Source organism: Glycine soja, chromosome 8 (genome assembly GCF_004193775.1).
Source record: "Glycine soja cultivar W05 chromosome 8, ASM419377v2, whole genome shotgun sequence".
NCBI classification, from domain to species: domain Eukaryota; kingdom Viridiplantae; phylum Streptophyta; class Magnoliopsida; order Fabales; family Fabaceae; genus Glycine; species Glycine soja.
In genome coordinates this window covers 41,842,016-41,849,257 of record NC_041009.1, presented here as the reverse complement: position 1 = coordinate 41,849,257, position 7,242 = coordinate 41,842,016, and the positions used below count along the sequence as shown (strand labels likewise).

Below are 7,242 nucleotides of genomic sequence, written 5' to 3'. Positions count from 1 at the left end.
AATTTTTTCTAGGTTAAACATCTATCCTGAAAAAATAAAGACAAGTTTCTTTTTAACAAAAATATAAAATTCTTGAAAAAAATTCAGATGTTACAAAACCCGAATCTATTATTTCTCAGTTTTATAAAAGCAAAACATAATTTCAAAAATAATTGTGAACATATTACTAATAATTAAAAATATTAATATTATATCTTTTGTAATAGAAGCACCGGAAAAAAAAATAATGTTACGCTTGACATCTCTTCTAATGAGGATTGAATATTTGACTCGTCACTTTGGGAGAATATATATAATTCCTCTTATTAGACTGAACTTTTATAGATAAATACAAGTTATATAATCATAGATTAAAATTATAATTTAATTTAATTCACATATTTGATTAGTCTTATTAAAATTTTATTCTTCAGGCATAAAATTATATAACGATATTACTTGAAATTTAAACATTTTATTCATATTTTCATTTTTTTTTAATGAAAACTTGTGCTACAAACACAATGATAAAACAATTATTTTGAAAGTATCCAACAAAGGCAAGGGTCTTCATCATCCCTTTTTGCAGCAACACAGGCCATTATCATCGCAACGACCATATCCTTGAAAGCCCAAACCTAGACAATAGTTGTAGCAAGCTATAGTATTTGGACAAATTCCCTTCTGTTGGCATACTATTTGTGCTGATCCTGAAATTAATGAAATGTAATTAGAATTTGTATGCAAATCATAGTTTTATTTTTTCATTCTTTCATAAAATACTTAAATTGAGAATTCTATTAAGAATTCCAAAATAACTTCTAAGACAGAAAAAAAAGGGAAATTAAACGTACTCTAAGATTATTACCTGAAGCAAAAAGAAGAGCAATGCATAGAAATCCTAGAAAAAAGCTTAGACCGATGATTCTAGTAGCCATTATTCTACAAGATGAACTTGTATTCTCATTTTTTATGGGCTTATATGTATATTAATATAGGAATAGGATCCTCAGGAATTAAAATAACAAACTAACAAACTGCATTACATTTATTTGGTCAAAACATTAATTATTTAATTTTCAAGATTTTTTGGTCAAACATAACTGTTTTTCCTTTAATTTCATTTCATGATATTTAATTTTCAAGAATATTCGGTGACACATAACTGTTTATCCTGATAAAAAAAGACATAACTGTTTTTCTTGCAGTTTAATTTTAAACTGTAGAGTATCCTGTTATACGTGCATATAAATTTTTTTTGGTTACGTATAATTAAACTTATTAAGTAATAAAGTAATAATCTGAGGCATATTTTTTTTTTATAATCTTATGTTCAATCAGTATTTAATTCAATATCACAATTTTAAATCTTGATTTAGAAACACAAATTGCTACCGCTTATATCCATCCATATATTAATAAATTAAATAGTATCAATAACTTTTACTAAAATGTGTTTGCCTTAACTTTAACTTATAAGAAGAAATTAAACTAAAAGTAAGTTAGGCCAAACATCCTGGAAGGACATGTACTTTTAATCAAGTGAATAACTCATGGAAGGTACGAGTACCCTATGAAATATATAGACATGATAGATTTTGGCTTTAAACCTTTGTAATGCGTTGATTTAACTTTTAAAATGTATATTTATATAAATAAGTTCATATTTTAGTTTGCGTAATGCATGCTAAAAATATTTGATTTTATATAATTAAATTTATAATAAATAAATATTTTGAACAGATACACATTACAGTTTGGTTTTAAGATAAACAATTGTATTGAGTACAATGTTATTTTAAATTATCGATAATCTTCTTTAAAAACTTATTAGAAATAAAAATACAGATAGAAATGATATATGAAAGAAATAAACAACTAAGAAAAAGTCAAGTACACCAAGGAAAAGGACAATGGATTGAGGTTGTTGACAATTGGCATATATTGTTACATTTGGTAGTTGGGCACAATTACGTGTTATCTTTTATGCTTTTGAGTGTGGATTTTGTTCCTTGTAGTTAAGTTTTTTTAAAAAGTTTATTTTGTTTAGAACTTTCTACCTTTTACGTTTGATCTTGGATTATTTGTTTGTGTTTCTAAGGTAATTTGATGAGGAATTGCTTAGAGATCGAAGAGTTGAAAAGCTTAGGCACGATCTTGGAAGAAAAAAAGAGAGATAGAAATTCGAGATTTTATTGCCAAAACTTAAAGCCTATGACTTTGGGGGAGCTTAATATTCCAACTCTAGAAGAAAAACAAGGATACTATCGCCTAGGTTTAAGCTTGCTACTTTGAGCGGCTTAAATCCAACTCTTAAAAATAAAAAATAAAGAGATTATTGTCTTGGCTTAGGATATAAGTTTAGTGTGACTTAAGCTCAACTTTGTAGCTTAAAAGTGTGAGCAATTGTCTAGACTTAAGCATGTCACTTTAAGATGGTTTAAGCGAGACCTTAGAAGGAATGCTTATTTGCACGAACTTAAGCCTTCAATTTTGGTGTGACTGAAGCACATTTGTTGAAATTTAAAAGTTCACTTAAAAGAAAAATCCAATAGATATAAAAGGGACTCTTAATCTGAATGGGGGATTCCTTGGTGCATTTTTAAAGAGAGAGATCAAGGGAATGTTGTATGTGCATATGGATTATTATTCATCAGGGTTGATTGATGATGTAAATTTTCAAGAATTGAGTTGCCATATTGTTAACTTGAGGGACTAGCTAATATAACTTATCTTTAGAATTCAAAGACTGATTTGATAATTCATTTAAAAAAAATCACTAGTTATCATCACCATGGACTAAAATACTTGTAGTTATTTACTTGTTTAAGATCCAAAATTTTAAATCTTCTATAAGCTTAAAAAAAATAATTCTAATATTTGAAACCACTCTAAATATTTAGACTTAATACCAATAATCCTCTGAAACCCTAAATTCCTATAATTTAAATCACTATAAATTTTTCTGAAGCTCAAAGATTTAAACATCCTGAAAAAATAAAGACAAGTTTCTTTTTAACTAAAATCTAAAATTTTTGAAAAAAACTCAGACGTTACAAAACCTGAATCTATTATTTCTCAGTTTTATAAAAAAACATAATTTCAAAAATAATTGTGAACATATTACTAATAATAATAAAATATTAATATTATCTCTTTTGTAAAAGAAGCATCAAGAAAAAAAAAATTATGTTACCCTTGAAATCTCTTCTAATAGAAGCCCTGTTGATATTCCACCTCCGCCCCCCATATTACCCAATCCAGCTAAACCACACTTTAAACGTTTGTCCCCGGACAAAATGGCACTCAGACATGATAAAGGTCTGTGCTACAATTGCGAGGAAAAACGGGGACCTAACCACTGTTGTAAGGCACATTTCTTCTTGTTGATTGCGAAGGACGAAGACATCCATCCAGAACCTCCAACTCCTTTACTAGCATTTGACCAGGACCAACACCCTATACCTAGTCCGTCAGATAATGCTCATGCTCAAATTAGCTTTAATGCCCTCTTCAATACCTTTGTGTCAGAATCTCTCTGTCTTTATGGCTAGTTGCATCAATTCGTCTCACGGTATTAATTGACAGTGGAAGCACACTCAATTTCATCCAGACACGCGTTGCTAAATTCTTGGCATTATTGACTGCAACCATGTCGTTGTTACAAGTTGCGGTGAGCAATGACACAATACTCCCATGTACGCAAATGAGTCCTGATGCTATTCTACTCCTTCAGGGACACCATGTTCATTGTCGATCTACATGTATTACCTATCAGAGGTGTTGGCATAGTGCTTGGTATTCAATGACTTAAACAATTAGGTCCCATTGTGACATACTATAATGCATTGACAATGCAATTCCGTCATCTGGGTACCTCAATTGCACTTAAGGCAGATGCACCTACCAGTCCTGAAGATGCTTTTCCCCATCAAGTTAAGAGTCTTCTCCTAACCCAATTCGCTTCTACTTTCTATCATATTGTGATCAACCCATAACCCACTGTAATGACCCACCTCATCGCTACGATATCACTTACTATAAAATGTGACATTTCAATTTTTAAGTGAAAGCTCTATTAATTTGATTGTGAAAACGATGATAAATTTTTTGCGATGCACATTCATCAAACAACTCATAAACATGTGAACAAATATATATATATATATATATATATATATATATATATATATATATATACACACATCTTTCAAATGTCAGAACATAATTCATATTTTTTTTTACATATATCTAAACTTGGGACTTACATGCCCAATAAAAAAAATTCAAGGAATCAACTAAGGAAGAGTTCATAACAAAACACAACTCTCCCCCAAAATAAATTCCAAAGATATCATGTCGACTTGGCGGCTCCAACAAAAGACTTCCCTCCAAGTCACCTATTGTTGCTCATTTGCTTCCACGAACAAAAGTTCGAGATCATCACAGGCACCAATCACACGATACAAAAATTGCAAATGTGAGTTTATTATAAAAGATCAACAAACACCAAAAGACAATGATTAACAAGAAAATAATAACAATGACCACAATCATTCTTAATAACCCATCAGTTCAACATACACTTAACAAACTAGTCATCAACTTTTCCATATTTCAAATCATATATGCTTAGAATGATGCATGTACCTGACTTAACTCTAAAATACAATGTGGTACCATTTATCTGGAAATACCCTAAGCGTGTCCACATGACACTCTCACTTAGGAAAATTAGGCAGCAAGTGTCGAGGTCACCCTGTCGTGCACAAGCAACTCCCCTCTGCATGGTGATCAACTTGAGTCTTAAGGAAGTTTCAAACCGAGTGACATGCCCCCAAGTACAAGTATTTTTCCTCATGAAAAACTACGAGTACTTACTAACAAAGTTTGTACTATTTCCATGAAATATGAAGTATGAAACATGAGCATCATCAATGCACTAACCATGGATAATTAAAGATTCTAAGTCATCCCCTTCTCTATCCAAGAATACTTAAAACTCTTTAAAACACTATTTCTTCCTCTAAGGATATCCAACATGGCCACCACATCCCCCATGTACATACACAACATACATCATCATAATAACATCATCAATATCAACATCATCTCATCTCAACATCATCATCAACATCACAAGCAATCACATTCCACATACATACATATAAATTCATGCTCGGGATTCACATTCCCCAGTCTTCAGGCAACATAAATCTCATACAACAATAATCTATAATACCACGAGACTCATATTTTTAAGGAAAATTCTAAATTAAAGAGGAAAACTATAGTATTCAAAACAAACTCTTATGCCGATTTAAAATTTAACAAAGAAGTAAATAGAAGAACAAATATAAAATTTTGGGCAGAGTCTCCTCTATAATTAAGACTTTTCCCAAAAATTCCAATCAATACAACAACAACATCATCGACAATTTCAATCATCAATAACAAACCTATCACATCCCATTAGTTAAAAACACATTTTTTTTCTTGAAAACCAGCATGCACAGGGACAAACATACATCCCCATAATTGGGTTCCCTGACCTCAACTATGGTATCAAAAGTTATAAACAAACAATAAACTCTCCTCACCTATCTATATCTCTCTCTTAGTTTTTTGCAGCGTTGTTTTAAGATCTCTTAGGTTCACGTCTGTTCATCCAAACACAGATCTCTATATACCAAATTGAAGATAATTCAATATAGATTTCAAAGACAAGGTTAATATTAACTTTTAGGGTCAAATACCCATTTAATTTAAAAAGGGGCAAAATGGGTGTTTTGAGATTCATATCAAAGAGAGGTCATTTTGAAATTCTGATCACGCCATTGTGACCAGGGTTCAACAAATGTTACAAAAACAAAGTTTATTTTATAAAAAGGAAACTTTTACAATGTCTCTTTTTCAAGGGTTTTTCAAAGGAAATGTAAAAACATCCAATAATGGTTCCCAAGTAAAAAAATATGCAAAGATAGGCTTAAACTAACTAGGAGAAAGCTTAGAATCACGGTTATCTCGAAGAAACCATGAAGGAAGGATTGGAGGATTCGTTCTCTACTGAATCCTCGAGTTGAGTTTTGAAGATTTCGCTTCGATTAAACTGTTCTTCTCCGTGTGGTGGTCCGACAGCAAGTAAAGGCGACTCGTGGCGGTCACCGGTGGTCAGTGGTGGTGGAGGAGGAGGTTGGGGGTGTTAGGGGATGGTTTAGGGGGAGAGAAGGGGAAAGAAATGGCTCTTTTACCCTGCTAGACGCATTTGTAGCCTCCAACACATGCCCAGGCGAAATTTGGCTCGCTTGGGCGAGCTGATCCAGCTCAAATTTTATTGCTTCGATTAAAAACTCATATCTCATTCTCAAGATGCTATATTGAAAATCCCAACGGTCAGAATGTGAAAAGTGGGGTTGCAAGCCGAAAGTACAAATTTGAAAGCGATCCAACGGTTAACAAATTCAAGATTGCGGTTTTAGTGGAATAGGTTTAAGGAAAACTTGAAAACTCATAATTTCAACCTAAGTCAATAAAAGTCCACATTACTCAACATCCACATCAAGAAGATCGCACATGGCTAATTCACACAATACCTTAACTCATCCAAATTAATCAAGTAATCAAATAACACAAGAAAAACATCAAACATCTATTTTTAATTATCGAAATTTCAGGGCGTTACACCCACCACCTCTACTAGACCTTTCCTCACCCACCCGATCCCGACCATCACTTCTCTCCTCCACCAATATTCCTCCATTTTCCAGACCCCTACCCTTCTTACTCCACCCTGAAACATCACATATCAAATACACCTACTCCTCTAAAGTTGCTTCACTATTCATGGAAATGGTTTGCAAACTTGATGACTTTCCATGTAGTTTGGTGTCCAATCATGACCCGATTTTTATCAGTCGGTTTTGGCAAGAAGTATGCAAAATGAATGGTACAAAAATCCGTATGAGTACCTCATACCACCTGAAAACCGATGGCTAGACAGAGGTCCTTAATCACGTGTTTGAGCAGTATCTTTGATCTTTTGTTCACGACGATCCAGCCAACTGGTATTGGTTCTTGGCTCTCGCAGAATGGTCCTATAATACAATCGTACACTTCACTACCAACAATACGCCTTTTGAAGCCACCTACGACAAATGTTCTCCTTAAATACCTCAATATATAACGGGCTAGTCACAGGTGGAGGCAGTCGAATGCACATTTTCTTCCCAACAGAACATGTTGACTTCTTTGCTAAATAAACTA

General features: G+C 32.6%; 1 long non-coding RNA gene across 1 annotated transcript; it reads right to left on the bottom strand.

The window, feature by feature from the left end:
- Nucleotides 1-424: 424 nt before the first annotated feature.
- On the bottom strand, nucleotides 425-942 carry LOC114423858. The gene is made up of 2 exons (XR_003668941.1): nucleotides 848-942; nucleotides 425-689 (listed from the first exon to the last, which is right to left on the bottom strand). It is a non-coding gene; the product is annotated as an uncharacterized LOC114423858 (long non-coding RNA).
- Between the last annotated feature and the right edge of the window lie 6,300 nt (nucleotides 943-7,242).